The following is a 24,131-nucleotide window of genomic DNA, read 5'->3' as shown; positions in this document are numbered from 1 at the left end:
CCCCGTCAAGACATTACTGTATATCTCCCCCAATCATTTGAGCCTCTCCAGACCATCTGTTGTTAATTTCCAGCTCTATTCAGTTACATTCCTGCTACATTTTTAAGCAATGAGGCCAATTACACACAAGGCAGGTTTTGGCTGTAAAACTTTAATGTGTTTAAAGTATATAGATTAAAAAAAAACAACCCAACCACCAATAGCTATTTTGTGCAGTTGACCTGTTTAAGATGCACAATTCAACAAGGCTAACAAAGGTATCAAGGCTTTCCCCAACCTTAGTCTCACTGTTGCCACCGGTAGAACCAGCAAGGAGCAGGAAGAGGACAAAGAAGGCTTCGTTGACTCTACCCAATATTTACTCCAGCTGCAGGTACCATTGGGACCCCTGCCTTCTGCTCTACCAGTTCAATGGACTCCAAAACCCAGTTGAATATTGTGGAGGGGCCACAGGGCCAGTTGCCCTGGGTGCAAAATTGTTAGGGGTGCAAAATTTTGCTGCTTCAATACAGCTGTGTGCTTCTGTTGCTGGGCTCCACTGAAAACAGCTTCCCCATGCAAACCAGGAAGTGACATCTCCCTCCCTTCCACATGACCCCGGGTGCTGGCAATCCATGCTATGCCACTGCCTAAACCACCGCTGAGTATTGCCAATAATACAACAGTGGATGCCAAAGAATCAATACGCTCTACTTTTTCCACATCACTTTGTGATTGATTATTATTTTTTAAGTACTCATTTCATCTGTGAAACTATCCTAATATGCAAAGCATACTATTTTCACCAACATCTATCTGCATTTATATGCACACTTTACCCTAGTGTATGCACTGTTGTACACGTTACTTGGCTGGAGAACTACATTGCAAAATTCAGAGAAGTGTGACTTTTGAAGGGTAGCTGTGATACAGTTTGTGCATCGCTTCTGAAAGTGCAGATTAGATAGGTTCCACTTTAAGTGCAAACTGAATCAATTTTCTCCCCTGTGCCTAATGCCCAAATTCATTCATCTCTGTGCTGTTTTTGGGGTTCTCCTGTTTACATTTACCCCCCTTTGCACTACAAGCTTGGAGATTTCCCCCCATGGTCGGCTGATAATCCCCGCCCCCTTTTCTGTGTGAGTCACACTGTTTAGTTGCATAAAGATCATTGCTGCTCAGAGCAGCACAGCAGAAAAAGTGCACCAAAGGAGACGGAAAAACAGCAAGCTCTTTGGGACCCCGGGGATTCGTACTGCCTGGTGTCTCAACAACTCACTTACACACTCTGACTTCACTTATTGGCTAAAAGCATTGACAGACAGGAGCAGCAAAACTGGCTCACTTTACAGAAATTGATTAGATTTCTATTGGCACATCCTTTCTAGGAGGATTAGAGACTTACTTGTTTTTCAAAAAATGAAAGCTCAGAGCCTAGGGTCTTTCCCTGGGGGTGCCAATGAGAACCATTGGTGGTGGCATGGTGCCCATGAGTGCTGGATGGCAACCCCTGTTGCATAGGATTCGGTACATGTATCCTAAGCAGTCAGGTTATTAAGATTGCTCTGTGGATATCTCCACCCACATTCTTTAATATTAACCTCTCCTGAAACACAGTTCTCACTTATTTGTATGAATTATGTGCCCATCCAACTAACCCGGTGTATTCATTTCCCCCATCTCTTGCCACTTCAGCTTCTAGGGTTGTTGTTTTTTCTTGGGTCAATGGACCAGCATGTCCCATTTGGTCGCTTGAACTCATCACCTTCGTGGTACACGAGATTTACAAGCACCTGCCCAAGGGGATGACCAGCCAACTGGAAAAAAATACATACTTGAAAGGTGACAGCATAGGCTGGTGTTTAATGCAGAATTCGCCAACAGCTGGATTCTCCAAAGTCCACTAAGGTGACTCCCCTAGAGGCAAACAGGAGAGCGTGTTCCCACCTGAGCGCATCTGAGAAAGCAGCAAAAAAAGTCTCTCCAGATTTTGACACTCATCATCCCTAACAGATCTTCCTTCTTTTTTAACCACATTGCATCCTAAACAATGTATCGGTTGATCTGCTAAAAGTTCTCTTTTTCATACTCAGCACTGTCATTTTCGTCCAGGGCCTGTCACTTTTCTCCCTACAGAAGTCTCAGACCTCTGAGGCAACATCTAGATGTGGCAACACCTTATTCTTCCAGAGAGTGAGGGGTGCTGCTTCTGGAACCTCAAAGCACTCATATTGGGAGCCACAGGTAGAGAACTCAACGTTAACCAAAAGTGTGTGGGTTTAAAACTTCAATGTAAACTCATTGTTTTAAGAACTGCTTGCCAGGCATCCCACTTTTTCAGAACTTCGCAAGCCTTATGGTGCTACAGTTGAGATCCATTTGCTCTCTGACATTTGCCCTTACTGTATCCTCTGTCAGTTTTGACAGTCAATATTTACCAGAGAGCTTTGGAACACCTGCCAAATACTTGATATTTGTGGTTTGAGTATGGGTTCTATGATATCTAGCTGTCTGAGCATTAGCAAATCAATGGTCTTTAACACTTGACAGCATTTGAAACTAGGCTGAGTTTTTCTTATTCTTATCATCAGGGAGGCTGAGCTGATGTTTGGCCGTTGTGGATGGGCGTTGGAAAATCCATATCCAACACTCCAGCTTTACGTGGATGGAAATAGGTACCCACTCGCAACCTTGTTCTAATACCAGAGCACACCGTCTGAGCTCCCCCTGCCCCCAATTATTACATAGAAAACTTGAGCTGCAGTGTGCAAAAGGGTAGGCTCTGCACCACATGCTATCATACTGTGCATGTTAATTCTCTAATGAACATGCATGCATTAATGTGCACAAAAGGACAAAATCCATCCACTCCCCATCAGAGATTTAAGTTCTAGAGACCTTGGGAGGGACCTGGTTATAGTAGAATGACAATTCTAGAAATTCATCCTGGGGGGGGGGGGGTAATCGAACAATTTTTTTTTTAAAAAAAAGAAAGATTCAAACTGGCACACTGGAATCAGGCAACAGAAACTGAGGCTACCTAAAGATGGATGACTCTCTCACATTCAGGTTCTCATTTTCCTCAAATTCAAATTCTGTTCCCTAAAGCCTCAAATTTAGTACTCTGCATTTAGGCACAATTTTTAATAATAATAATAATAATAATAATAATAATAATAATAATAAACCTTCCCCAAATTTCTCAGTGTTTCCGTGTGAATATCCTCCTATAAACATAGTTTTGGATGCAATCTTGACTAATATATACATTTTTAAAAGCTCTTTCCTTTAATACAATGCTCATAAAATAATGCATGTTTGCATGGTTCCCTAAGCATTTATGTACACATCGGTTGTTTGATGAACTGCATTGCAAAATCGGAGAGGTGCAAATTCTGAAGGAATTTGGTTCAAGGACTGGCTCCAGAAGCATGGATTCATTTCTTTGCAAGATGCAACGAAATCACATTTCTGCTCCCTCTCCAGAGCTCTCCCTGCTAAACAGAAGCAGCTAGAACCCACGAAAGAGCAGTACAGTAGCCCCAAAATCCACTGAGGGGGGAAATGAAGGCTTGTTGCATTTTGCTCGCAAACGGGGACATGCAAGTCTGTCCCTGAAAGAACGATTTAGCAATCCATTAGCGTCTGCTTACAGTAAACACAACCAAGCTGTTCGGAACGCCGAAGCAACAGCACTACCGTTAATGTAAAATATTAATGTCTCATTTGTTCAACAATTTGGTGGAAAATGAAAAACTTTTAGGTTAATCATACACTGAACAGTTTTAATTAAAGCAGTTATAAAACAATTAATCCACAAGAACTGCCTTGGCTCCATGCCAGGGTTATTGGTTTAATGCTGCTAGAAAAAAATGCCTATTCTCCAACACACACCCTCCCCCGCCTTTGACTTAATGAATGCTAATAAGAGACACAATATATGCATAAAGAGCTCCAAAAATAGTTGGCCCATCTGGTTTCCATTACAGTTTGGATTTGTCCTTTCACATTGATAGGGGGTTTTTCTTTTCTTTTTAAAGAATGCTTTCCTTCTCGAAAAGCATTAAGAACTCCGTGGCACATTTTGCTAAACATAGGGGTGGCCCATGGGTGGCGCTGTGGTCTAAACCACTGAGCCTCTTGGGCTTGCCTATCAGAAGGTCGGCGGTTCGAATCCCCACGATGGGGTGAGCTCCTGTTGCTCTGTCCCAGCTCCTGCCAACCTAGCAGTTCGAAAGCACACCAGTGCAAGTAGATAAATAAATACCGCTGTGGCAGGAAGGTACAAGGGGGTGGAGATGTCCCCTGAACTACAGAGGAGGCAGACCCTTAACTGTGCATGTCAGCCCCTTAGTGACTGATTTTAGCAGTATGAGTTGCCTGAAAATGGGTGGAGGCTGAGCAAATGGGGCTTGTTGATTTGATTTAAGAATCATCTAGTCCACACTTTGAGCTTAGTAGTGGCTGTGGTCTAAACGACCGAGCCTCTTGGGCTTGCCAATCGGAAGGTTGGCGGTTCGAATCCCCATGACGGGTGAGCTCCCATTGCTCGGTCCCAGCTCCTGCCAACCTAGCAGTTCGAAAGCATTCCAGTACAAGTAGATAAATAGGCACTGCTGTGGCAGGAAGGTAAACGGTGTTTCCGTGCACCCTGGTTTCTGTCACAGTATCCCGATGCGCCAGAAGTGGTTTAGTCATGCTGGTCACATGACCCGGAAAGCTGTCTGTGTACAAACGCTGGCTCCCTCAGCCTGAAAAACCAGGTGAGTGCCGCAACCCCATAGTCGCCTTTGACTGGACTTAAACATCCAGGGGTCCTTTACCTTTAACTTTTACCTTACCGATCAAACAGCCACCCAAGGCAGTCGTGGAGGTGAGAAGAAGCGGCATGAAAGCTGGAGAGTGTCTTACCATCTCACGATACATCACTGAGACTGAAAAACTCTCAAATGACACAATGCGCAGAATTTGCCTGGACGCACTGGTGGAGGAAGAGGGGGCGGGGGGAACGCACTGCCCCCACATCCCCAGTGGGGTGCCATTGCAGCTGCCCACACACGTGCTGGGCATCACGCCCCTGCAGGCGGCATGTCACGCCCCCAGGATGCATGCCACACCCCTGGGATGTGCACCAGCCACACCCCCGCCTGCTCTCCGCCCCCGGTGCTGGAGCATGAAGCTCCGCCACTGCCAGGACGCAACCCTTCAGGAGAAATCCCTCAATTGCAGTTAGAGCTGGCCATGTAAGAGCTTGCTATCTCTTAGAATCATAGAATCATAAGTTGGAAGGGACCCCGAGGGTCATCTATCCTGACCCCCGCAATGCAGGAAACACAACTAAAGCACCCATGACAGATGACCATCCAACCTCTGCTTAAAAACCTCCCGCGAAGGAGAGAGCACAACCTCCTGAGGGAGGCCATTCCACTGCTGAACAGCTCTTACTGTCAGCAAGTTATTCCTGATGTTTAGTCAGAATCTCCCTTCTTGTCATTTGAAGCCATTGGTTCAAGTCCTACCGTCCAGAATAGGAGAAAACAAACTTGCTCCATTTTCCATGTGGCATGTGCCTTTAAGATATTTGAAGATGGCTATCATATCTCCTCTCAGTCTCCTCTTTAAGATTTGGAAACTATGAAAGGAGAGAGAAAAGCTCAATGACATTTTATGGGTGGGATGCCGAGTTTTTGCTCTGCTTCTGTGGTGGCCGATGAACTCTTGTGAGTCTCCTTTCCTTCATTCCACAAATCCCTCTCACCAGCGATCTGCACTCTGCAACCTTCTCAGATGATCGTGCTTTGTGATGGGGGAGAAAATTGATTTCATTTGCATTTTAATAAGAAACAACCCAATTTACACCTCTCCAACCAATACATTAAAATGGTAATGAATTTTCATAAGGATTATTCAAACAAAAAAAACAAATTGCTACAGAAATGTGAATTTAAGGTTCGGAAATAAGAAACTAAAATTGAGTGATTGGCCCATTAGGGCATGTCATTTTAGGGAGTAAAACTTAACTTTTGCAAATTTATTCAGTGAGGGGGGGTTTCTGTGTGTGAGGAATTCAAATCTGCTATTATTTTTGTGATAGGGCAACATTTAGCTTGGTAAGTCTATGTTTGAGTTAGAAGCAAATAAAGTGCTCTCAGAAAAACAGAATTTAAACTTTACCTTCAGAAAGTGTCAGGTAATATAAATAGTGTGTGTGTGTGTGTGTGTGTGTACATGCATACATATACAAACACACACACTGCAAGTACTTGGCAAACATTTCTAATGATTTCTGTGCAATTTTACAGACCTTTCATTTTCCAAGCAAAACTAATTCATCTAACCAAAATATCTTTTCAATTCCCAAGTCAGGTTACAACTTTTTTGCAGCCTTCATTTTTAGAATTTGAGTGTTGAAAAATTCAACACGCCCTGCTGGCCACAGGCAGCTCCAAGTGAGCAAGTTGTTCTAACAAAGGCTGGGAGCAGACCATAGACTCTTGGTGGGAGCCAGCATGGTGTAGTGGTTAAGAGCGGTGGACTTGTAATCTGGTGAACCGGGTTCGCGTCCCCGATCCTCCACATGCAGCTGCTGGGTGACCTTGGGCTAGTCACACTTCTCTGAAGTCTCTCAGCCTCACTCACCTCACAGAGTGTTTGTTGCAGGGGAGGAAGGGAAAGGAGATTGTTAGCCTCTTTGAGACTCCTTAAGGGGAGTGAAAGGCAGGGTATCAAGTCCAAACTCTTCTTCTCTTCTTCTTAATTCTCTGTCTCCTCCAGACTCCACCCCTTTGTAGAGATCTTCAGCGCTTCACAGAACCAATACGAACACTCCTCTGCCATTCTATAGCCTCTCACCTAGTGCACTCCCTGTGCCACTGGACTTTTGAAGTGTGGTGTGATACATCTGGTTCCTCCAGCACTGGTGGCCCAGGAGAGATATCTGAGGGCTCCTGTCCACCAGTCTCAGTCGTGGTGGTCCCCAGATCTCCTGCAGCTGGCTCAGAGCCCTGAACTTGATCTGCCACCTTACCTGGTACCTCTGCAGCCTTCAAGCCTGCGTCTCCCCACCTACTGTGGTCTTGATGCTGCTCAGGCTCCCCCGTGGCTGCTATTAATGTAACAAAAATGTGCACTTACAAAATGCCCCCTTCGGCCTTCAAATTCCCCTTCAAAGGGGATTTCCAAAAAACTAGATGCCCCCTCTGCGTGTGACAAGGCTGCTGCAAAATGTTTCGACAGTTCTGCTTTTCTGGGAGAGAACCTGCTGAATAGGTTAAGTGGAGGCCCTGATATTATTTCTTTCTTTTTCTTCTTTTTTTTAGCACTGTGAACCATTTAATTATCCAGAAGTTCCTTTGCCACATGCCTGTTTCTGAGCTTGTTAGTGGGCTGACCTTTTGCCTGTGGGAACCTCTGCCTGAGAGCTCCCAGAAGAATGGATGGCTCAGAAAAGCTATCATGAATGACAAGGAAGAGAGCGCCATGAAGTACACAGCTGAGACCTAATGGCTTGCCCTTGTCAGAGATGCTCAGGCATCATCCCAGAAAGAGAGACAAATCAATGTTGTGCCTCATTGCGCTCCGTGATCCTCTGCAGATATCCTTGTTTGGGAAGGACTTTCTGAAACCAAAATGCTTTAGAATACCAGCACGAAAAGTAGGCCCGTGTGTGTGTGTGTGTTCAAGTATGTATTTAATCCACCTGCATTATCAACACTGTGTTACAAAGCTGCTTGAAAGCGTGACATGAAGGCGGGCAATATCAACCCTGCCATGTAAAAGGTAAAGGACCCCTGGACGGTTAAGTCCAGTCAAAGGCGACTATGAGGTTGTGGTGCTCATCTCGCTTTCAGGCCGAGGGAGCCGGCATGTATCCACAGACAGCTTTCTGGGTAATGTGGCCAGCATTACTAGACCGCTTCTGGAGCAAAGGGACAGAGTGACAGAAAACAGAGCGCACAGAAACACCGTTTACCTTCCCACGGCAGCGGTACCTATTTATCTACTTGCACTGGCGTGCTTTCGAACTGCTAGGTTGGCAGGAGCTGGTACAGAGCAACGGGTGCTCACTCCGTCGCAGAGATTCGAACAATTGACCTTCTGACCGGCAAGCCCAAGAGGCTCAGTGGTTTAGACTACAGCGCCACCTGCATCCCTGCCATGAAGGATTCCCTTACGGATGACCACAGTGTGTGGCATAGGGTGGCATTCCCTGTTTTGCCTCTAGCAGCAAAAGGTCCTGTTCCGACTCTGCCCAGAACGCTGGTTTATCCAGACAGAATAATGCTTCCCCTACACAATCTTGCTCCAAGCAGGTTGAGCATGTGTCTACTAGCAACGCTACACCTTGAGCAACACTTAAGGATATGCAGAATAGAATATGCCTCTGCTATCAAAATCCTATTACTCTGCAGCAGGTCCCTCCTTGGGAGATAACACAATGCCAGCAGGCCTGCAGGGTATCCTCCAAAGCCAATAAAATAAAAACAAATCCAGTTAAATCAGAGTTAATCTACGCAACTTCTCTTTAAGAGCATCAGCTGCAGGGGCAGGACACAGGGAATCCAAACAGAATCATTCAAATGGGCTTAACAAATGCATTGTAGCATCCTCCCAGCAGGCATTGCTCAAGGTGCAGGACGTTTGACACATGTGCACACTCTGAAAAGAAGATTTCAGGAGAAGTGCATTTTTAAAAAAATGGAAAATAATAGAACTATTCTGCCTACACAAGGCTTGACATGATTCCTGTGCTGGGTGCACAAATATTAAGAGCTTATTGCAGAGGTACAGAGAGGAACCATTGCTGAATGGCTATTTCAATGCCAAGTTCTAGTAGTTTCAGAAAGGAAATCTCTAGCCTAGAGAGCAAAATATGGTCTGAACCTCAACATCAAAAAAAAAAAACTAAGATCATGGCCACTGGTCCCTTCACCTCCTGGCAAATAGAAGGGGAAGAAATGGAGGCAGTGAGAGATTTTACTTTCCTAGGCTCCATGATCACTGCAGATGGTGACAGCAGTCATGAAATAAAAAGACACCTACTTCTTGGGAGAAAAGCAATGACAAACCTAGAGAGTGTCTTAAAAAGCAGAGACATCACCTTGCCAACAAAGGTCCGTATAGTTAAAGCTACGGTTTTCCCAGTAGTGATGTATAGAAGTGAGAGCTGGACCATAAAGAAGGCTGATAGATGAAGAATTGATGCTTTTGAATTATGGTGCTGGAGGAGCCTCTTGAGAGTCCCATGGACTGCAAGAAGATCAAACCTATCCATTCTGAAGGAAATCAGCCCCGAGTGCTCACTGGAAGGACAGATCCTGAAGCTGAGGCTCCAGTACTTTGGCCACCTCATGAGAAGACAAGACTCCCTGGAAAAGACCCTGATGTTGGGAAAGATGGAGGGCACAAGGAGAAGTGGACGACAGAGGACCAGATGGTTGGACAGTGTTCTCGAAACTACTAACATGATTCTGACCAAACTGCGGGAGGCAGTGGAAGACAGGAGTGCCTGGTGTGCTCTGGTCCATGGGGTCACGAAGAGTCGGACACGACTAAACGACTAAACAACAACAACAGGTGGGAGAGAAATTTGATTCAGTTTGCATTTTAAAGGGGAACCTACCTGACTTGCACATTCCAAAACAATGCACGAATTGAAGCCCAGCCATCCTTCAACAGTCGCACTTGCCTGAATTTTGCCATTTCCACGAAGGTTCTTTTTTTTAAAAAAAAAAAACATAAACTGATGTAGGAATGTTGAGAACTGAAGAATGAAGAAACGGGAAACAGAGAAGCCACCGTTGACAGATTCATCCATTCCTCCACTAACCACCTTCGTGACACCATTATTTATTGTTGATCTGTCCCATCTTCCCAAGAGCTCAAGGTGGCAAACATGTTTCTCTTCCACACTATTATATCCCCACAAAATAGCCCTGTGAGTTAGGTTAGACTGAGAGACTGTGACTCACCCCAGGTCACCCAAAGAGTTTCATGGCTGAGCGGGGATTTGAATCCTGATCTCCCAGATTCTAGTCCAGCACTCTAACCACTACACCACACTGGCACCATGCATCTTTTTGCACTAGAGCTGGGTCAAAAAATCTCTCTCCAACTTCACTGTGCCATTGGTGCTGTGCAAAAATGGGGCGCGGGTTATGCTACTTCCATTGGCGGGGATTCTACACAGCAGGGAATGGAATGATAAATGGAAGCGCCCGTCTTTTCTCTCCCCTCCCCTCCCTCTTTTACCAACAACATCTCTGGGAACGGCATGACCTTAGTAGGTTTCATTGTTTATTTCTGTGTTAAACAGCCTTCCCCAACCTGATGCTTTGTTTGGGACTACAACTCCCATCTTCCCTGACCAACGGCTGTGATGGCTGAGCTGATGGGAGTTGTGAAACAAAACACTCATAGAGGGCACCAGGTTGGGGAAGTCAGTTTTCAATGGAAGAGCTCTAAGGAAAGCCTTGTCCCACACTGTAGCATAGAGATGAATCCCTCCACACACACCCCAAAAAAGATACTAAATTCACCTTCCCATCCGGGGTGCCCATTATTTCCACAACCCCCCAAAATAAGCTGGTCTGCAGATCTATTTCATTATCTCTTAATAACTTTATCTGCTTTCCACTTAGCGAACACCTGTCACAGGCAGGTAGCTTCCAGGGGAATCAGTAGGAGGCACTGGCAGAAACAGGTGTTTCCCCAGCGCACCGAGAGTTTATCAAGGGTTTTGCATTATGATTCCCCACTTGAAGCAGGTAAATTACTGAATCAATATAATGCTTCTGCCTTTGGGTATCAAACCAACCTCACCCCCAAATGTCTGCAGTGTGTGTGTGTGTTTTAATTTCACAGGGCTTTTTCCTTGCTACCTCACATCACCATATGGGAAATGAATCAAATGCCACGCCAGCGATCAATTTTGCTCAGTTAAAACAAATATATAATTCACCAACACAGCAAATTAGCACACAGCAGTAGATGCTTGTGCGTTGATTTAAAACACCTGTCATCAAAAGGTTAGAGACTCTTGCCATCGAAAAACCGCAGCTGAGCAATGGGATATAAAAGGGGCACTGGCTGCATTCACACTGCGCATTGAAAGCGCACCACTTTCCCCCCCCCCAAAGAATCATGGGAACCGCAGTTTGTCAAGAGTGTTGGGAGTTGTAGTTTTGTGAGGGGCAAACCCTAGTTCCCAGGATTCATGGGTATGGGTGGGGAGCCGTGTACGTAAAATTATGGTTGTGTGTACACTAAAGCCCCTGTTCTCTGCTGAAATGCTAAAATTCCCAGGATTATTTTTTTAAAAAAATGTGCAAAGCAGGAATATGAAAAGAAAGAAGGGGAGACTCTGAGGTTTGTTCTGGGTTTGTTCAGGGTGGGTGGGTTAAACATTACAAAGTGATGTACTGTACAAGCACTTTGAGGGAATTTCTCTTAAAGGATTAGACTACCACAGAAAGTTATTACGGCTAAAAAGTCCATATAGGACTTGAATGCATTCTCCAATCAGATCAACTGGTCTAATAGGATTCAGGAAAGCTCTCGGGGGGGGGGGGGGCAGGCAGGCATGCTGGACCCTCCAGATGCCATGGCCATTGGATTTAATCTAATCGAATCAAGCCTGACAAGGCATACTTTGTTAACGGGTCTATCTCTGCACTGGGCAATTGCAAGCCTGCTTCCACCCTGAGCAAACACATAGCTGCAAACACTGGGAAGATAGAGAAGTCAGTTGTGGCTGACGCCCGTTGGAACCGATAGGGCAGAAAGCAGGGAGCCCAACAGTAGGTGGCGCCAGAGCCAATGACAGGCAGAGCCAATTCATTCTAGTTTCGTCCCCATCCACCTCCCTACTGAATTCTACAAGGGCCAACACTGAGACAAAGGAGGAGGAAGCTGACAGGCACTTGTGACCCCCGGCCCAGGGGCGAACGAAGGCATCGTGACACCCGGGGGCAGGGTGTTGCTACGTAGGGCGCATGTGCGGTATCGCTATGTATGACGCATGCGCCGTACGTAGCGACGTTGCAAATGCACTGTACATAGTGGTTTGCCGGCAGCGCCGTTCCAAACTTCAAGCAGGATATGAAAAAAGGCAACACGTGGACCAAATAATGTAGGGCAAAATATTTCTTTATAATGTCAAATAATATGCAGCAAAATTTCTTTATAATGTCAAATAATATGCAGCGAAGACAGCGTTCCAGATAAGTACACTGTTTTGGTGTAATCTTCTTCAGTTCACAACTATAAAGAATAACAAAACAGAATATATACATCTAATTAATCATATAAAGGATAATGCTCAGCATCAACAAGAGTCCATATTGTCCAAAATAACATACAGAAAAATAAGTTAAAATATTGTTAAGAGAAATAAAAATATCATACCTTAATATACATGCTCCTTACGTGGAGTAGTGGTCATAGCCGTATGTAACCACTACTACCTGACACGGAAAGCACAGAACTTGGGAAGGGGGAGGATGGTGAGGAAGGGGGTGGGGTAAGGGGAATTAAGAGGTATATTACAAATGCTGACCACGGTACTCCGATATCAGAGGGGGAAACGGATTTTGAGAATGGAAGAAATACTTAGGTTTATGGTAAAATGTGTTGATTTTTATATTTTTTGAAGGGAATCAGAAGGAATAATGGCAAGAGCTTTACTAAGTTAAATGAAGAAAGGCTGTAAGAAGTTAAGATTTGGAATACGATATTTTATTTGATAAGAACATGTTGCATGATTTAAGATACGTTGGTTATAACTGTAAGACTAAGATTAGATGCAAGAAATAAGATTTTATAATGTTACAAAGTTAGAAATGAACGCATAAGAGAGGACATGAGGAAGTCCCAGGCCTAGGATTTTAAAGAAGAGAAGGATGGTTAAATAATTGTGTTTTTTGTTGGTGTGTTTTTGTGTAGTGTGTGTATTGTGTGTTTTTGTATTTTGTTTAATTTGATTTTGAAAAATCCAATAAATTCTTATTTTAAAAAAAGGAAAGCACAGAACTTAATATACACAAAATCAACCACAGCGCCGTTCCAGCAGTGTACGGACGGTGCCAGGATCTCTCCGTCACTACTACAGCCGCGAACAGAGGATCCTCTACATGTGGCTGTAGCGGCGACGCAGGGATCCCACCGCCGTCCATTCGGCGCTGGAGCGGCGCCGGTGGCAAACCGCTATGTACAGCGCTAACCCCCAAAATTCATTAAAGCAGGAGGGGGGAGGGGGGTTCTGGGGGTTTACCTTGGTGGAAAGTTACTGTGGCCAACTTCCAGGACAGACCTATAAAATCACATATTTTAAACAAAGACATATGCAACGAGAGAGGGGGTATTCCCCATAGCATATATTTAATTCTTAGTAACTCTACTAGACATTTCATCTTCCATTTTCTCCAGATATTTTTTAAACAAAATTTGTAGGGGAGAAACCCTCAAAGCCCTCAAAGTCCCGATAAGCATGAAAAAACTCTACAATTCCAGCTGAACAATGTAATCATCAACAGATTCAGTTTAACCGCAATGCCTACTTCCCAGTGAGGTGAAAACTGCATGCACAGTTGCAAAAACTAAGTCAGTCTGGATAGCTCAGTTGGTTAGAGTGTGGTGCTGATAACGCCAAGGTTGCGGGTTCGATCCTGGTATGGGACAGCTTCATGTTCCTGCATTGCAGGGGCTGGACTAGATGATTCTCAGGATCCCTTCCAACTCTACAATTCTATGATAGGGTCACCATATGTCTGGAATTTCCTGGACATAGCCGATATTCAGCCCTCGCAAACAGCGTCTGGGTGGAAATCACAAAAAAATATGTCCAGGAAAATCCAGACATATGGCAGCCCAGGTCAGTAGTGTAGATTTTGGCAAATTTCATTTAAAATAGCTCAAAAACTAATTTTGGCCAAAACAACAACAACCCCAAAACCCTCTTTGCATATTTGCAAGGAAGACCAATCTACTGCTCAGACTTTTCCTTTTTCTTTTTCAATCTTCTTGCAATAGGCCCCATTTTTGCAGCAACTGTGTATTTCAAACAATGCCAACGTCCTTCTCCCTCTCAGCATGACCCCTGCTGAACAGCCAAGGAGCTGGAGGAGACCCAGACAGCTGGTTCTTGCTATGGGTTGCATTTGGCCCAAGGGTGGGGGACCCCTAGCATTAGATAGACCCACACTCCAAAGAACATTTAGTCCTGGGAAAGAACACCTGATTATTTCAAAGAGCAGGACAGAAGTTGGCTTTTAAGATACCTGAACAATATTGGACTTTCACTTGCATTCAAAACTATGTTATTATTTAACGAAGGCTAGACGCGGGTGGCGCTGTGGGTTAATCCACAGAGCCTAGGGCTTGCTGATCACAAGGTCGGCGGTTCGAATCCCTGTGACGGGGTGAGCTCCCATTGCTCGGTCCCAGCTCCTGCCCACCTAGCAGTTCAAAAGCACGTCAAAGTGCAAGTAGATAAATAGGTACCGCTCCGGCGGGAAGGTAAACGGCGTTTCCGTGCGCTGCTCTGGTTCGCCAGAAGCGGCTTAGTCATGCTGGCCACATGACCCGGAAGCTGTACGAGGGCTCCCTTGGCCAGTAAAGCGAGATGAGCGCTGCAACCCCAGAGTCGGACACGGTTGGACCTAATGGTCAGGGGTCCCTTTAAATTTACCTTTAGCACTTCAAAAAGGGGTGGAGGGGACCCCATCTCTCAACTCCTCATCCATCTTGCCTGCAAAGCGCTGCACTACAATCCACAGCTGACATACTTAGAAAACTTTAAAATACAGCCTCGCTCCGCTGTTACAATTAAGTCACTCTAAAATGTCATGGAAAGCAATCTAACCCCATTAAATCTTCACACTCTCATTAAAAAAGCACTTACAGACTTGACAATGTTCCTAATACATTATTTAAAGACACAAGATGTACAGTGACTTAAAAACCCAGCACAAGGGGGTGGGGGGTGGGGGTGGGGAGAGAGAACAGAGAGAGAAATAGAGCACACAACCAAACCCGCCTTAAGAAATCTTACTAAATGCAAAATTGTAATTAGAATCAGGTCGTCTCTACAACAGCAGGTAGCAACAGGGCTGCAGTTGGCCTCGTTGATATACGCTGCAATACAAGCCTGACTTGTGGACAGAGTTATGCAGTCGGATATATTAAACCAAAACACAGAACATCTGGTTTCTTCGTCTCATGAAATGGGGCCGTAAAATTCTTCGTGGTAGGTAAGTTCCTCCCCTTTCCTGTGGCCAACGCAGACTAGATTGGTTCAGAAACAAAGCAAGTGTTTCGGAGCCGATCTAAATTTGGTTCAGCCCTGTTATTAGACACGGTGAAGCGGTTGCCCTCGGGCAGCTAATTGTGGGTGTCAAGAAAGGGTTGTCCAGTTCCTTATTACTGTATTTTAATTTTTTACCACCAGTGAGGATGGTTGTGGGACTTTCTGCTTCGAGTCCTAAACTACGTTTGCCAGGCTCACCCTTGAAATGAGGACTCCATTAACAGTTCTGCAATAGGTAGCCAAATGGGTTCTATCCAACGTAGCACATAGGGGAGTACAGGCGTGCTGAGTTGCGTCCAACATTGGGGGGGGGGCACCGTGCAAGCATGATATCACATGTGTGACACGAACACCTGTCCGGCCAGGCTGACTTAGCCCACCATCACCCACCCAGTCACCAACAGCTGCCTCACCTTGTGAAAGGGACGCACGGGGCGAAGGTGTTTTGTGCCGTCCAACTACATCAAAACAACCGGGAACTGCAAACACCCAAGTTCCCATCTGAATATTAGTCTTGATTATTTTGGAACTGAATTCCTCAGACATTAGACAGTGCATAGAGTTATCGTAAGAAGAGACTGCTGGATCAGGCCTGTGGCCCATCAAGTCCAGCATCCTGTTCTCACATTGGCTGACCAGACGCTGGTGGAAAGCCCTGAACGGCCTCGGCCCAGTATACCTGAAGGAGCGTCTCCACCCCCATCATTCAGCCCGGACACTGAGGTCCAGCTCTGAGGGCCTTCTGGCAGTTCCGTCACTGCAAGAAGTGAGGTTACAGGGAACCAGGCAGAGGGCCTTCTCGGTAGTGGCACCCGCCCTGTCAGATGTCAAGGAAAGAAACCACTATCTGACTTTTAGAAGACATCTGAACGCAGTCCTGTTTAGGGAAGTTTTTAATGTTTAATGTCTTATCGTGTTTTTAATATTCTGTTGGGAGCCACCCAGAGCGGCTGGGGAGGCCCAGCCATATAGGCGGGGTATAAATATATTATTATTATTATTATTATTATTATTATTATTATTATTATCTGAATGCAACAACACTCTGCCCACCTGAGATTCCAACCAGCTAGTACTTAGAGGCTCGTTTAGTATTAGGTAACTTCAGATGTCCAAGTCTCTTTTTTCTTCGCTTTCTCCGTTTCCATGAAAATGTGGCAGATAGCCTGCCTTCCTGAAGCACGGGGAAATGATGAAAGGCCAAAACAAAAACCCCACCACCACGTTTGATTGCCAGCCGCTGGATCTTTCAACCAGCTCCCTTTGGCAGCAAACAGAAGGAGCAATGACAGGTGTAGTTAGAAGGTCTTGGCATCGTTCCACTTACAGCAATTAGCTCCTCTTAGCAGATGAATAAATGAAGCCATAAAGTAAAAGGCAAATGTAGCGCAGGACAGCTTTGATGCTGACCTTTGATGCTGGCCAGCGTGATGAGTGCTGCGGCCATTATTTCGCAACACATTTCCCCTTGCCTGGTCAAATGCGCTTCGAGTCTCTCTTGTGCCTCTACTCGAGTGATGGAGTGGCTCTTGGGGCTGCAAAAGGTTGAGCGCCACTTAGGTACTTGAAGCACTGATGATGATCAAACTCCCTGCGCTTCCGGTGCAAAAGCAGTCCTCTTATCTCCCAGCCGCACACATCATCTGCAGTTTCGCAGATGAAACGGGCGCACGTTTTCAACACCCCTGTTCTCATGCTAAGGCATTGAAGGCTAAGGACTCCACCCATCCCTGAAACAGACAGCGACGTTGCTGAATCCTGGACTTCATATGCTTTGCATGGGATGGGGGATTATCCCTTTGTTGCTGTTGTTATTATACTATATATTTTGCTGGTTTTATGTTGTGGACTGCCCTGAGATCTGCGGATGAAGGGTGGTATGAAGAGGAAGAAGAAGAAGAAGAAGAAGAAGAAGAAGAAGAAGAAGAAGAAGAGGAAGAAGAAGGAGAAGAAGAAGGAGAAGGAGAAGAAGAAGGAGAAGGAAGAAGAAGAAGGAGAGGAAGAAGAGGAAAAGGAAGGAGAAGAAGAAGAAGAAGAAGAAGAAGAAGAAGAAGAAAGAGAGGAAGAAGAGGAGGAGGAGGAGGAAGAGAAGAAGAGGAGGAGGAGGAGGAGGAGAGGAAGAGGAAGAAGAGGAAGAAGAAGGAGGAGGAGGGGGAGGAGGGGGAGGAGGAGGAGAGGAAGAGGAAGAAGAGGCAGAAGAAGAAGAAGGAGGAGGAGGAGGAGGGGGGAGGGGGAGGAGGAGGAGGAAGAAGGAGGAGGAGGAGGAGGAAGAAGAAGAGGAAGGAGGAGGAGGAGGAAGAGAGGAAGAAGAAGAAGAGGAAGATGAAGTAGAAGTAGAAGAAGAAGAAGTAGAAGAAGAAGAAGAAGAAGAAGAAGAAGTGGAAGAGGAAGAAGAAGAAGAAGAAGAAGAAGAAGAAGAAGAAGAAGAAGAAGAAGAAGAAGAAGAAGAAGAAGAAGAAGAATTTACTCTGTATCTGCCTTGCACGAATTTAAAAGCAATTCTTTGGGTTAAAGCTATGCTAGGAGCAATAATAATAATAACAACATTGTCCTGCTACCTCTATCAAAATGAGCCTCACCAACTTGTGAAATGAAAGAACCATATAATCGTAGAGTTGGAAGGGACTCTGGGGATCATCTAGTCCATTCCCTTGCAATGCCGAAATATGCAACTGCCCCATAAGGGGATCAAACCTGCAACCTTGGCATTATCAGCACCACATTCTAATCAACTGAGCTATGAATAAAATTTAGCTATTAATTTAATGTATATCCCACTTTTCCTCCTGAATGAACCCAAGGTGGCAAAACATCCACAGTTTAATAATACCTGCCGTCTCTAGGTTGGTATGAGAAAGACATGTCTGAAAGCCTGAAGACCTGCGCTGGTCAGCATAAACAGAAGTGAGCAAGATGGACCAATGGCCAAAATCAGCGTAAGGCAACTCCCTGTGTCAACTGCTGTAAAGACTGAATGCATCCACTCAGGTGTTATAACTTCTAGCAGACTCTATGCAAAGGGCATTGAACCTGGAGATGCAGTAGAAGTTCTCCTCATTCAGGCTCAGATATGAACTTCAGTGGTTTGCAGAATACGGCCTAAAATGAAGAAGTGAGCTTTTGACATTGACAAATTCTTCTTCTTCTGCACTCAGATCCTGCATGCAAGCTTCCCATAATGGGAATATGGTTGGCCTCAGTGTGAAAAGGATGCTGGACTGGAAGGGCCACTGGCCTGATTCAGCAAACTCTTGTTATGTCTAAGAAGATCTGTCTGCTTCCACTAAGGTGCTTGGACAAGCCAAGCCAATAAATCTTGTACTTGGTATAACAGTATATTGATTACACACACACACACACACACACACACACACACACACACCCAGCTCATACACATGAGAGTTCTATGGAACTATCCATTTGTTTGCTATTTTAAGAATTGCACTCTCCACCCTCTCCCCATAAACAAAGTTTTTAATTTGAAAAAAGGTTCCTAGATGGTTGTACTGTAAGGTGGGGTATCTATATAACTCTATCCACCGAAGCATTTTGGGAATGGTGAAAATGGAACCAGCAAAGACACACCACAGCTGAGGGGCAGGATTCCTGCATTGCAGGAAGTTGGACAAGGTGACCCTCAAGGTTCCTTCCGACTCTATAATTCTACGGTTCTATGATTTCTATCCTCAGCTTACACCCAAATTATTTCAAGGGCAAGAAGCGCATCAAAATTCACCAGAAGGACATATGCACACAGGCCTTTGTGGATTCAGACACATGTGCTGGGAAAACCACTATCAATTATGCCACTCACTTGTACATCATAATCGAATTAGAGTTAAACCTTGCTCATTATCTCCCGGTTCAGAACCTGTTGAGCAGCAGGCTGGCCGCATGTTGTACTTAATGACAGACGCTTTGCCGCATTAACCTTTATCCAGTTTCAGCAGCATTACTGCCTTCTGTGCCTTCCAGCTTTCATCCTAAATGCCATTTTGGTCAACACCTAATATTTGCTAGAAAACTAGAGATCCTGACAACAGCCACTGAAGCATTTATCTCCCTCCACTTCTCCACCAAATGTGTGTGTGTATACACACACACACACACACACACACACACACACAGAGTCGTACCTTGGTTCTCGAATATAATCCATTCCGAAAGTCTGTTCAACTTCCGAAACGTTCGAAAACCAAGGCGCGGCTTCCGATTGGCTGCAGGAGCTTCCTGCACTCAAGCGGAAGCCGCGTTGGACATTTGGCTTCCAAAAAAAATCTGGAAACGTTCAGTGAGGTTACAGGGAACCAGGCAGAGGGCCTTCTCGGTGGTGGCACCTGCCCTGTGGAACGCCCTCCCGTCAGATGTCAAAGAAATAAACAACTATCTAACTTTTAAAAGACATCTGAAGGCAGCCCTGTTTAGGGAAGCTTTTAATATTTGATGAATTGTTGTATTTTAATATTTTGCTGGAAGCCACCCAGAATGGCTGAGGAATGGCTTCCCAGGCCCCATTGCCTCCATTGTCGCTGCCTCACAGGGGCAGGGAGAGCATGGGTGTCCGAGGAGAAGGCGGCACCATGCCAGCTCCACAGGGCAAAGGAGCAGCCTGGGCATGACTTGCCTCTCTGAGACTCTTGAAGGTAGAAGGAGCTCAGCAAGGAGCCTGTCATGCGGAGCCTGTCACGGTTGCACCCCTCTCAGGATTTTGCACCCGGGGCCACAGCCCCCTAACTCCCCACAACGCTACACCTCACCAAAGATCAGTTTCTCCTTAGTTTCCAGCTATTGAACTGCACGCTTGTGATTATTGCCTGGTGGGCAATTGCCTGGAGTTTCCCCTTCGTTTTCTAAATGCTATGCCGAAAAACACTCCTGCCTCTGTTCAGATTGTATCACACCTTTGCATAATCGCAAAAAAAATCTGTCCTCTAAAAAAATAAAACAAGCCGGTATCTCCAGATAATGAAGAGAGTCAACGGAGAGGGAGAAGGAAGGGCGATCAAGCCCAGAAAGCTATTGGCAGTCCCTCTTAGCAACAGCCACTCTGAGTCCCGACAAGGACAGACAGGGGAGCAAGACAAATATACGCAGAAAAAAATAGACTAAGTAGTGCCAAAGAGTGGGCAAAGAAACAGGTTTTCCGGAGAGGGTGCCAGGGCAAAAGTATGGAGCCACCAAATAACGGAAGTCAGGATTTTGCCAGCAAGTGTGGATCAGCCCTAAGCCAAATTGTTGTTGTTGTTGTTCAGTCATTCAGTCGTGTCCGACTCTTCATGACCCCATGGACCAGAGCATGCCAGGCACCCCTATCCTCCACTGCCTCCCGCAGTTTGGCCAAACTCATGCCAGTCGCTTCGAGAACACTGTCCAACCATCTCATCCTCTGTTGTCCCCTTCTCCTTGTGCCCTCCATCTTTCCCAACATTGGGGTCTTTTCCAGGGAGTCATCTCTTCTCATGAGGTGGCCCAAAGTATTGGAGCCTCAGCTTCAGGATCTGCCCTTCCAGTAAGCACTCAGGGCTGATTTCTTTAAGGATGGATATGTTTGATCTTTTTGCAGTCCATGGGACTCTCAAGAGTCTCCTCCAGCACCATAATTCAAAAGCATCAATTCTTCGGCGATCAGAGTAATTTGTAACCAGAGATCCAAGACACTGGTTTAGGAGCACGGTTTTACCCATATAAATACACCGACTTTTATTAACACTTTTTTTTTTTAAAAAAAAGAACCAAATCTTGCCTTGACACTCCTACTAAGACAAGATGCTGTTTGTTTTCAGCATTTAAGCTTTAAACCGCCTTTCCACTTTTTATTAGTTTTACGCTGCAAGGATGTGTAGCCGCAATTACAAGGGGGCAGGAGCATTAAAAGGGGTGATAAACATTTAACAGCTCAATAATTAGTTATAATCAGAATCACCAGTGTTGGGTAATTAACTCCCATTCCTCCTTGCTCACTTGATAGATGTCGCAGCCTTGCAAGGGTTCTTATGACGATGGGCGCTCCTTGGAATCTCATAAACCCAAAAAACCTTTTTGATGAAGGTAAAATGCAACGATGTCTTTAATTGCAGGGCAGTAGCTCCACATTCTGCTTGGTGGCAATACACCATCATCCATTCACTTCTCTAATCGAGTCCCCCCCAGAAGGAATTCCTCACATAACACACTGGCTATATTTCAGGTGGCGTTCTGGATGTAGTCATTAACAAAGCAAACACAGAAATTGTAGCAGAATTAAAGCAGAATGGCGTTTGTCAAAAACAGGAGATTAATCTCGCTTCCCACCCCTGCAATGCTGAGAAAAGTAAATAGTTCCAAATTTTACAGCTGGAATCAAGATAAACGACTTAACGATGTGTGTTATTTTATGTAATGTTAACTACTGGACCTCTCAATTAGTCACTTGTGCAATAATTAAATATCTGAAAGCTTGCAGAGACCTTTTTATTCCTTGTTTTCCTATGAAGCAGAGCACTTTATCACTGTGATTGTAATAAGGAAATTGTTATTTCAAAAACGTGCTAAGAAAGGTCCGTTATATCCTCTAGAGGAGGGATGTGGAACAGGTAATACTCCCGATGTTACTGGTCTCTGAATCCCTATCAGTCCCAGCCAGCAGGACCAATGGTTAGGTATGATATGGGCCAACATCCTACAGAGAGCGCCAGGTTGGCCACACGGACATTTCGTGCTAGAAATGTTAAACCTCTACATAGTGGCATATCTCCCATAACAGATCACGATTCTTTGTTAACCTGCTTGGCACCAGCGATTTGCAGTTCAGCTTTTGGTCTTTGACAGTCCCGTGCGGCAAATCGGTACAGCTTGAAGTGGCGCCATGGGTCAGTGCGTCTGGCTGTAGGCCAGAAGGTTGGTGGTTTGAATCCCACCCAGGGACAGCTGTGGGCAGGATTCCTGCATTGCAGGGGGTTGGACTAGATGAGCCTCGGGATCCCTTCTGCATTTCTCTGATTCTAATTTCCAAAGCAGCCAACTCCAAAACAATCTTTAAAACAGGGTGGATTTGATTTAAATCAAATCGATTTAAATCACTAGTCAGTAAGACTTGATTTAAATCTTTTTTTTCTTTTTACAGAAAGACTCATTCTTGCTGGTATAATCTTAATATTTACAACCAGATGAAGGTTTCATTTTTGGAATAATAAATTTTCAGAGTAGTTTTTATAGTTATATCAAAAATTACTGATTTGGTGATACTATTAGATACTGTCTGGTGCCAGTTCAGGGCTAAGCATAATGGGTGCGCCTCCAATGCCCCTGGGCACATGGACTTCTCATGAGACCCTTCCCCTAAACAGGCAAAGTTCTGAAGAGCATCTTGCATGCCCAAAACCACTGAGGGAAGCAGTTGCATGTGCATCCCTTGCCCATTTTTACAACTCACGTGTTCAGTAAGTAATGTCATTCATAGGATATTTTTTTAAAAAAAATAATACTCTGATTGCCTTTAGATGCTGCTCCTTCTAACAACAAACACATCCGAGGAGTGGGCTGGAGGACTTAGCTCTATGATACAAGGTGGCAGAGATGCTCTGTTTGGGTTCTTCCTTTTAATCTAGCTTTTCCCCCATCGTGGTGCCCTCCAAATGTAGTTTGACTCCAATTAAGTCCAGCAGGTAAAAGCTAAAAGGTGCCAGGTTCCCTGCCGAAGCTCTGATTCAGGGTCCTGTTTCAACTGAAGAATTGTCACCAGTTCTTGCAGAATTCTAATTCCCAGGGAAAGACTCTTCACCGCAGTGAGGGCAGAGGGAGTGGGGCAAAGCAGTTCAACGTGCACAAATGTGTTGTTGTGTTGTTGTTTATTAAAGAAAAGCTAATATCGCAGCTTTTTAGACTAATTAGAGGAAGCTACAAAACAAGCGTCTCTAATTTCATTTAAAAATTAATCAAGTTTTCGAACTGAAATGAAGATTGAAGGTGGCACATTAGCGATTCTCTTTTGAAGCTCGAGGAAGAAAGAGAACGTCACTTTGGTAGCTGGTCTGAACACAGGGCATTTAAAGTCACGTTGAAATTACACCTTAGTCCCATATCCAGGAAAGATAGAGTGTTTTTTATGTATGCCACTACAGCCGTTAGAATTTTGATTGCAAAAAATTGGAAAGGTGAAGAGCTCCCAACAGTAGAAGATTGGCAGATGAAGTTAATTGATTATATGGAACTCGCAGAACTGACCGCGAAACTCCGAGACCAGAGGGAGGAGAAGGTGGAAGAAGATTGGAAGAAATTTAAGGACTATTTGAAACATCGTGAAAAATTGGTCTTTTGAAGTGAAATCAGACAAAGATAACAGGTGACAGCTAGTTAATGTTAGAGTAGAATAGTAAACAAGAAAGTAAGATTTGGTGTTTGCAATTAAAGCAATTAATGTTTTGAACATATAATTAAGTTTATTGAGATAAGATAAGATGATAGATTGAACCTGAAGAGTTAAGATGAATGGTTAAAAAATAGTTACAAAAGTTACTAAAGTAAATTAGAATTGAACACTGGAGAAAGGACAGGGGAGGTCCCCCCAAAGAAGATTTAGAATAAGATTAAGATATGTGATAATTGTGTTTTTTCATGTTTTTTTTCTACTTTGTATTTGTTTGTATTGTTTTTCTGTTATTTTTTGTTACTTTGTAAAACTTAATAAATTCTTTAAAAAAAAGAAAAAAGAAATTACACCTTAGTCCCTAGGCTAAGCACCTTCCCTGGAGAACCGTGTCATGAAAGCGGCAACTACAATGGGCAGTTATTTAGTTTGCTATCATTGCACTTTACATCTAGGGTAGGAAGAGATGTCTGTGGGACGTTGATGATGGCCATAACTTTACCT

The 24,131-nt window shown here is 44.7% G+C and overlaps 1 protein-coding gene and 1 non-coding gene across 2 annotated transcripts in view; one reads left to right on the top strand and one right to left on the bottom strand.

Annotated features, from left to right (window-relative positions):
* Positions 1-24,131, bottom strand: part of AUTS2 (activator of transcription and developmental regulator AUTS2) — a 659,999-nt gene that overhangs the window by 616,923 nt on the left and 18,945 nt on the right. The window lies entirely within an intron of this gene.
* Positions 13,583-13,656, top strand: TRNAI-GAU. Its single transcript has one exon. It is a non-coding gene; the product is annotated as a tRNA-Ile (tRNA).

This window comes from Lacerta agilis, chromosome 15 (genome assembly GCF_009819535.1).
Source record: "Lacerta agilis isolate rLacAgi1 chromosome 15, rLacAgi1.pri, whole genome shotgun sequence".
NCBI lineage: Eukaryota > Metazoa > Chordata > Lepidosauria > Squamata > Lacertidae > Lacerta > Lacerta agilis.
The sequence above is the reverse complement of the archived record's forward strand: the minus strand, read 5'-3'. Positions and strand labels throughout refer to the sequence as shown.